Source organism: Notamacropus eugenii, chromosome 2 (assembly GCF_028372415.1).
Source record: "Notamacropus eugenii isolate mMacEug1 chromosome 2, mMacEug1.pri_v2, whole genome shotgun sequence".
Classification (NCBI taxonomy): domain Eukaryota; kingdom Metazoa; phylum Chordata; class Mammalia; order Diprotodontia; family Macropodidae; genus Notamacropus; species Notamacropus eugenii.
The window spans coordinates 377,423,611-377,431,694 of NC_092873.1; positions in this window are offsets into that span (position 1 = coordinate 377,423,611).

The window sequence follows — 8,084 nt, forward strand, 5'->3', positions numbered from 1 at the left end:
GAAACTGAACTACTTCAGTGGGTGATGGTGAGGTCAGACAACTGCACAGATTTCAAGAATTTAATGTGTCATTTCATCCCCTAGATTAGGACCCAAATGCAAGGAGTGAATTAGTTTCTCAATCAGACATAAAATGAGGACTTAATACTATAGGAGAAGCTTCCCAGGCACTAACTTGATTGAGTGCCCTCCAGTGACCAAAAGAGATATTACACCATGTTTAAAAGGTTAGTAGAAAGGAACCTGGTGTCTAATTCAGGTATATAGCTCCGAGTTCATTCAAAACCTTTGACTCGATTTTGGCCTATAGGACAGTAGCTATGAGTCAATGGCCCAACTATGTTCCATGTTCGCATGTTTGTCAGATTGGCTAGCAACTCTGTTGTGGTATCATGAGAGGACATGAGCAAGAATCATTCAGGAAGAGAGTGTATGGATTGTGGATTTTTAGGAGTGAAGGGAGAATCTACATCCACAAGACCACATTTAGTTGAAATATAGCCTACAAATTTGTAAAGGGATGAGTTAGAGCCGACCCCTGTCCATTGCAGGACGCCACACTGAGAGCCTGCCTAGAAAATCTGGGGGCTTGTCAGTAGGGGTGGAACTAGATGGATTTCAGGAGGGAGGGTCTCATCTTTGTTGGCAACATGGCAGTTCTTTGTCCAGTTCTGGATGTCCAGTGGAGAAGACATCCGTATAAGGAATAATGTTAGGTGACAGGTTCAATGTATAGGCTTAGGAATGTTCATGTAATTAAGACTATATATGCATGTGAGCTAGCTGGAATAAACGGAGTTCTCACCACCTTGTCTCCCGCCTCATTTCATTACTCACTAGATCAAGGCCTCTTGCTGGACAAGAGCCTTGGGTCAGGGTTTAGGGATCCCTATAATGGTCTAGGGAACCCCAATACAAATTAGATAGATGACTAAGGACTAAAAGCTGACTGTCCTATAAAAATAAAGGTATAAGTCAAAAGGAGGCAGAAAAATACAAGAGGCAGAACCTAAAGTAAAGGAGATGCTTTATTGCTCCAAGTTCATCCCTATGCTAGGATGGACTGGATTCATCCTGCTTCTATCCATACATCTCAGCAACACAATCCAGTGATGTTCAACTCCTGTCACCACAGGTCCTATTATTATGGCTCAGGTTATGGTAGGTGTTGGTCATCTTGCCCACGATTTTCATATAATTGTTAAAGTTGACTTGTCCATCTTGACCTTTATTCTCCTCAAAAAGGTGTTTTATGTAACCGTCTGGGTTGCCCTTGCCCTAGAAAAAGATGCCAAACAAGGTGAAGCTCACCTGAGAACTACATCTTCTCCATACCTCATGCCCCCAGTCTTGTCTCAGTTCTGCAAGTTGAGAAACTTTCCAAAACTGGCCTGTCTTCTCTCCCCTTCCCTGAGTTTCCATGGGCCATATACAGAAAAAGATAATACTAATAATCAGGACCTAAAATACCTTTGCTCCAGATTTCCCACATGACTCAACTACCCATCGCCTTTATTAATGCCTCCCACTTACACAGATTGAAACGAAAGTAGGGTACTCTTCCTTAATGGTACTGCTCAGCTCTTGGAGGTCCAGTTCATCACTATTCTTTCTCTGTATGCTGTGCTTGTGAAAGGTGTCCATCACTCCTTTAACAGCTTTTTCTAACTCAGTGTTACCCATCTTTGGTTCAGAAGGAAAATCTGAAAGAAAAAGAGATCATGGGTAATTTTCTAGAAGAGAAAGGACTAAAAGTTCATAACATCTAGATTTAGACCTTGTTGTTGTTGCTTACAACATTTGTACTCATCTAATCCACCCCTTTTATTTTACAGATGAGAAGACTAAGGGAAAAGTGAGAGGTTCAGTGACTTCTCTAAAATATGCCCTCTGCCTCCTCAGTCACCTAACTCAGAGGGGGATTATGAGGCAAGAGGAAGGGAGAGGGTAAAGGCAAGAGATTTTTGGGAAGAAAGACTGTGGGGAGAGGAGCTGTAGGAAAGAAGATGAAAATCTATGGGATAGCAGGGAGAGAAAAAGTCAGGAGCTAGGAGAGGTAGAGGAGGGAAATTAGGTGGTGCCATAGTACATAGTGCCTGGAGTCAGGGAGACTCATCTTTCTGAGTTCAAATCTGACTTTAGATACCAGCTGTGTGACCCTAGGCAAGTCACTTAACCCTGTTTGCCTCGGTTTCTTCATCTGTAAAATGAGCTGGAGAGGAAATGGCAAATCTCTATCTTTGCCAAGAAAACCCCAAATGGGGTCACATAGAGTTGAATATGACTGAACAACAACAACATTGGGGTGGGGGCCTATTGGATGGGAATCAATGGGAGGGAGAGGAGTTGTGGGAGTTTGAAGGAAGGGTCATGGAGAAAGGGAAGAGAGGGTATGGAAAAGAGGATTATTGGGGAGTTGGAGAAGTTGTAAAGGATTGTCTATTGTCAGGAAGGGATTGGAGGGAGGGAGCTCTCCAAAGTAGTCACACTGTCATCCAGAAGCCTGGAAAGCGATTTTCTGGCAGACCACAAAGCACAGACCCTGGGGATCAAACCTGTAGAGTATTACCTTTATCTATGATACTGGGCAACTGGGAAATCAGTGTAAGGTTCAGTGTAAGAAGTCCCTAGCACTAACACCAGGAATTCCCTCTAACTTCTTTCTTGCTGTCTTCTCTCCTCCCTACCACCAAGGGTGGTCCAATGGAAAGAGCACTGGATTGGAAGTCAAAAATCATGAGTTCAAATTTGAGCTTTGTTCCTTACTACATGAGTGACCTTAGGCAAATTCCTTCTCTCTGGGCCTCTGTTTCCTCATCTGTAGAATGAGAGGGATGGAATAAATGGCCTCCAGAGTTCCTTCTAGAACTAAATCAATGATCTACGACCCTGAGCCAAGTCCTGTGCCCTCCCACCCACATTTAGTGATTTAGTGAAGATGACCCCTGCCCTACAGGTCATGGTTAAGACCCTAGAGACATCTTAAGTGTGAGGTTTCAGGTAGGACCAGTATCCAGGGAAAACCAGGAAGCTGACTGAATCTCAGTGATTGGATCTTTCAGGATTTCCCACAAGCTTGATACCAAGAAGAGGTCAAAGGTCCAGGACTGATCAGTAATTCACTTGGCAGGTGAGCCCTCATACTCAAAGCAGTTACAATATTTTGTCATTACTACAGTCAATAATGGTCATTTAAAATATGCTGGGAATCCCAGTGTTAGCACATTTACCCTCCCAGGCCTGTAAGTAAATAGACCCTTCAGATCTAGGGTCCTGCCAATCACCATGTGATACCTAACTGGCAGAGCCTACACTGCATGGCCCAAAAGTTGCAATTACAACTTCTCTAGAGGAGGTATAATTCACCATTTTCCTCCTGGGTGAAAACCGGGAGAAACTAGACTGATTTTTTTTCATGGAAGGAGAAAGGATGGTAGTTTGTCTTTCAATCATCCCACACGTTGGATTATCCACAAAAGCACACCCTTCCATCTACACACGGTCATAAAATCTCAGAGCTGGAAGCCATCCAGCCCAATGCAGACCCTCACAGAATCCCCTCTACGACATAACAAAAGTGGGTCACCCAGACCTCACTTAAAAGACCTCCAATGAGAGCAAACCTACTACCTCCTGCAGCAAACCGTGCCATTTTGTATAACTAGAATTGCTAAGAAGCTGTTCTTGACATGAGTCTAAGTAAATCCCTCTCTGCACCTTCTACCCAAGGCTCCTAGGAATGCATCGTGGAGCCAAATAAAATAAGTCTAATCCCTCTCTGCGATGAGATCCCTGCCCTAACTCTTCTCTGCTCCAGGCTAAACACATCCTCCTCCCCCAGTCATTTCAAGTGATCTTTTGAAGGCTTTGTTGAGTACTTTCACCCTTTTCTCAATGCTGACCAGCTGACCAACACTCTTTCTGAAATGAGGACCCCAGAACTGAATACAATGCCCCTGAAGTGATCTGACTAGGGCAGTAATGATGGAAAGCGTACCAGATTTGCTCAAATGACCTGAGTGCAAACCTCGACTATGACACTAAGACTGAGACTTTAGCTAAGTCAATCAGCTTTTCTGAGCCTCAGTTTTTCTATCTATAAAATAATGAATTTGGATTAGATGATCATTGAGGTCCCCTCTACTCTACTCTACTGTCCCCTCTACTGGCCATTAATGATGTGGATGAGATGACAATAATAATAGCTAGACTTTACATAGCTCTTTAAGGTTTGCAAAACACTCTATTGGTTAACTTATTTAAAACCAGAAGCAACTCTATGAAGTAGGGGCCATGATTATCTCCATTTTACAGAAGAGAAAAACTGAAGCCAATTAAGTGATTTGCCCAGGGTCACACAGCTAATAGGTGTCTGAGGCAGGATCCCAACTCAAGTTTTCTTCACTCTTAAGTGCCACACTCTCTCCATCCACCTCAGCACCTGCATGGCTAAAGAAGCTCTCTGTTTATTTCCCAGGGTCCCCAGATCTCATTACAAACAAAACCAAAGCAGACATTAGGTATATGTAGGGTTTGATCTGAAAAGTGGCTGATGTCTCAGAGCATGAGAGTTCTAAGAATTACTTCCCAACCAGGGCCCCTACATACTTACATCCAAGAGAAAGAAAGACTAGGGTTCTAGTCAAGGGTCTCTAAGTGAGAGGTCGCTAATGGTAGTGAATGTCAGAGTTGGGTTTCCTCACCCTTCTTCTCTGTTTGTCAGACCTGTAGTAAAGCAGGTCAGGCCAGAGCTCGGAACCTGGCATCTAAAGGGAGAAATAGGGACTTACCAGACCGAACTTGGAGAGGAATCTCAGAAGGGAAGGAGCGGTCTGGAACCTCAGTGGAGGAAGGTCCCTTTTATATTCCATCACAGATGCCAGGGGGGACCTGTTGCAATTCTTGGCTTCCCAGGTTGCAGCAGGGGGAGACACACCCAGACTTTCTCCCAAAACAAACAGGCTAGTCCACCTGGGTTGCACCCTCATGCTTGCTTTGAATTTTTCTGATTTTCCCCAAAGGGGTCAGAGGGTGGAGAACAAGGAAACCATTAATGAGACTAAGAATTACAACATTAGAGTGTCTGGAAATAGCGTGTCTTCTCCCTGTCTCTTCACACCCCCAGTGCTTCTGTTCCAGGTACATCTGGAAGTTCTTGAACAGAAGGTCCACAAATGACTCTGAAGGGGGAGAAATCCCCCTCCAACCTTTGCCTGCTCTTTCATTTCAAGTCCCCAGAGCCTGTCTAAAAATGACCTTATCTGATACCAATTGTATGACCTTAGAAAAGTCATTTGCCTTCTCTAGCCCCCAGTTTCCTTAGTTATAAAATAAGAGAATGATCTCTAAAATTGCTTCCATCACTAATATTCAATGATCCTGAACCCCCTTCTTTCACAAACTTCAGGCTACAACCAAGCTGACTCATCCAGTCATGGGCTCTAATCTATCATGGGGTCAGTCAATAAGCATTTATTAAGTGCCTAGCATGAGCCACAGGATTTAAAGCCAAAAGAAACCCTAGAGGTCATTTAGTGCAACTCTCTCATTCTACAGATAAGGAAACTGAGGCCCATAAAGGTGAAGTGACTCATCCAAGGTCATTTGTAGTAAATAGCACAACCAAGATTTGAACTCAGGTCCTCTGACTTTATCTAACACTCTTTCCATGGCATTATAGGTCTATTCTTCTGTCTCTGAACCCAGATCCCAATCTCTTGAATGAACTCTCATTACCTCTGTCTATTAAAAGTCAAACTTTCCTTAAACCACCCTGTTCAAAAACCACCTCCTCTATGAAGCATTTCCTGACTTTCCTTCTCTTCCTCATTTACTTCCACCCACTGCTAACCATAACTCCTCCAATCTCATGCTTCTCAGCTCAATCTCTTCTGTGCTTTTAATCTATTTATTTATATACATATCTCCTCCCTCCCCCTAATAAATTTTAAACTCACTGAGAGCTGAGTGCAGGAATAGTACCGGTACCTTACCTGAAAGGATGTCTGTAAAGCACTCTGGCAACCTTGAAGCGCCATATATTTATTACATATAATATATATTTGTATAATATGTTATATATATTTATATATCATATAAACAAATCTTGTAATTTTTACTATTATTATCCTTACACACTAATGCACTGTATATATAGTATGTGTGTGTGTATGTATATATATATGTACAGTAGGTTGAACTGGAATTTGGATGGAGGATGTCACATTTGTGGAGCAGCTAGGTGGCGTAGTGGATAGAGCACCTAGCCTAGAATCAGGAAGGCCTGAATTCAAATCTGACCCCAGACAGTTACTAGCTGTGTGACCTTGGACAAGTCACTTAACCCTGTTTGCCTCACTTTTCTTACTTGTAAAAAGGAAAAGGAAACAACAAACTACTCCAGTATCTTTGCCAAGAAATCCTCAAGTTTGGTAATGAAAAATCAGACACAACTGAACAGCAAATGTCACATTTTTCTACATCGCAAATAAAATGAATTTCATTAAAGACCATGGGAACACAGATTTAGAGCTGTACATTAATGAAGTTCTCCTTTCTGTTAGACACTCAGAAGTAAAAGCAGTGCTGGGTGTCTACAAACACTGTTGATTAACAAGCTGCAGACTCTGGAAACTCTCAGTTCTCCAAGCAAATCTCTTGAGAATTCAAGTAACAGATAAACTGTCATCTGTCAATATTAATTTATCCTGTATTGGAACAGCTTTTTTGTTTTCTTTAATCTTCACAATACTTTTACAGCATAGTCTGGCTAGGTGGCACCAGAGTGCCCAGAGCCCCGTGCCTGGAACCAGGGAGACGCATCTTCCTAAGTTCAAATTGGGCCTTAGACACTTACTAGCTGTGACCTTGAGCAAATCACTTATTTCTTTTGGCTTCAGTTTCCCCATCTTAAAATGAAATGGAGAAGAAAATAGCAAACTACTCTAGTTCTTTGCCAAGAAAATTCCAAAAGGGGTCAGAAGAGTCTGGCACAACTAAAAAATGACTGAACAACACATCCACCCTTACAAGCAGCCTTTAGAATATGCAAGAATGAGATTTCCAACAAGTAGCATGAAAAAAATGAGGCCTAGAGTGGCAAAATGTCATATCTATAGTCACACAGACAGTGGGGAGGCTGAATATCATAGAAAAAAGAGAATTTTCAAATATTCTCATTAGAAACTTCTCATTTTACAGATTGAGAAATTGAGACCCAAAGAGATAAAATCCAAGGTCACACAAGTTGTACAAGCTGGGATTCAAAAAGAGGCCACCTGGCTCCAAACCCAGTCCTTTCTACCTCTACTCTCACCCCCATCCCCAAACCTACCCCCATGGCATCAAACTACCATTGGCAGAAGCAAAAATAGAACCTGGGTACCTGAAGTCCCTGGATAGTCTTACTACACTGCGCTGGGAGTTCCTGCACCCATGGCCTAGAGGAAATAACATTTGTAGCCATGGAATTTTAGCCTTGTTACAGGAGAAGGTAGAGAACACCTGTCCAGAGCCAGGGAACCAGAGGAGAACTCCCAGCTCTATGACTCTTGGCTCTCTTAGAAGAGATATAGGGATAAGGAGAGTGAGGTGGTATGGTGACCAGAAGGTTGGGTGTTGTTGTTCTGTCATGTCTAACTCTTCATGACCCTATTTGGAGTTTTCTCAGCAAAAATATTAGTTTGCCATTTCCTTCTCTAGGTCATTTGACAGATGAGGAAACTGAGGTAAACTGGGTTAAGTGACTTGCCCAAGGTCCCACAGCTAGTCTCTGAGGCCAAATTTGAACTCATTACAGCAGAGTATTCCTGATTCCAAGCCCAGTGCTGGGCCCAAGCTCAAATCCACTGTCCTACATTTACCAACAGGGTGACCCCCCCAGGCAAGTCATTTAATTTGTTTACCTCAATTTTCTCATCTATAAAATAGGAATAACAATAACTCCTATCTCCCAGTATTGTTGTGGGGATAAATAAGATGTTAATAAAATATTATATAATGCTATTATTGTTATCATCATGATCATAATTACTAAAATGGGGCTACAGAGGAGGAAGGATGAGGGGAATAGAGATTTTGCCTTG